Genomic DNA, 1,121 nt, shown 5'->3' on the forward strand with positions numbered 1-1,121 from the left:
ACTATAAATTTGCCATTTTTCTCCCTGCAGTTCAAATTTAAAAGATGACCATTATGATTTGTAAAAACGTCCGAATTTGGTCTCTTTTCTCTAACGGCCATAAATGTATTTCGTTAAACAAGGGACATTTCCGTTTTAATTGATTTTTTTGTCTTTTTACACAATAAAAAACAACAAAGTCCAAAATCATAAAATCGATTTTGATATGTTAATAGACAAAAAAATCTATAAGAAGACGAAAATGACTGTTTGGGTAAAAAATCCATAATATTGTCCATCTAGGATATTATCTACGATCGTGATATCAACAATCAAGATTCCCATCACCAAGAGGTAGGATGGTGGTTAGTGGTGGGTAGGAGTAGGGTAAGGTGAGGCGGGGGTAAAGGTAGGTGGCGGGGTGGTAGCTATGATGATGATAGTGGTCGGGTGGCTGGGGCCTAGGAGTGGGTAGGTATGACAACAACAATAGTGGCATGGTGTTTAGTGGTGCGTTGGGATAAGGTGGGGTGCGGGTGAGTGGTGGTTGTGAAGGCGACAATAATGGTGTGGCGTGGTTAGGGGCGGAGCGGGGCGGTGGGAATGGGTGGCGGGGTGGTAGCTATAACGACGACAATGGTGGGATTAAGTTAGAATATATATATGTCCTTTTCCAAATATGAACTACTATCAAGTCCATTTTTTCATGAAGTTTTAGACGTTTGCTGTTTTTAGAATGCAAAGCAACGTAATTGGTCATCTGTAAGCTATATGTACATTCACTAGAATGTGTAAATTTTTATTCGTATGAAATGAAAATGTAAAAAATAAGCACATTTAGCCTACCCCTTTGCAAATCATGTGATTAATATTTCTAAAGCTTTTCATAGGATACTGTAATACACATTGGATGCTCATGAAAATGGAAATAGTAATTAATCTAATTTGCTAATTAGTTTTAAGGAAAATTGCATTAAAATGGAACCAACTTTCACCTAATTCTTATTTTGAGGAACCAACTTTTAAAATCGTCATTTTGGAGAACCGACTTGCACCTGATTTCTATTTTGGGGAACCAACTTTCAAAATCGTCATTTTGGGGAACCGGATTTCTATTTTGGGGAACCAACTTTCAAAATCGT

This window comes from Cynara cardunculus, unplaced genomic scaffold (assembly GCF_001531365.2).
Source record: "Cynara cardunculus var. scolymus isolate 2C unplaced genomic scaffold, CcrdV1 Un_Scaffold_926, whole genome shotgun sequence".
NCBI classification, from domain to species: Eukaryota; Viridiplantae; Streptophyta; class Magnoliopsida; order Asterales; family Asteraceae; genus Cynara; species Cynara cardunculus.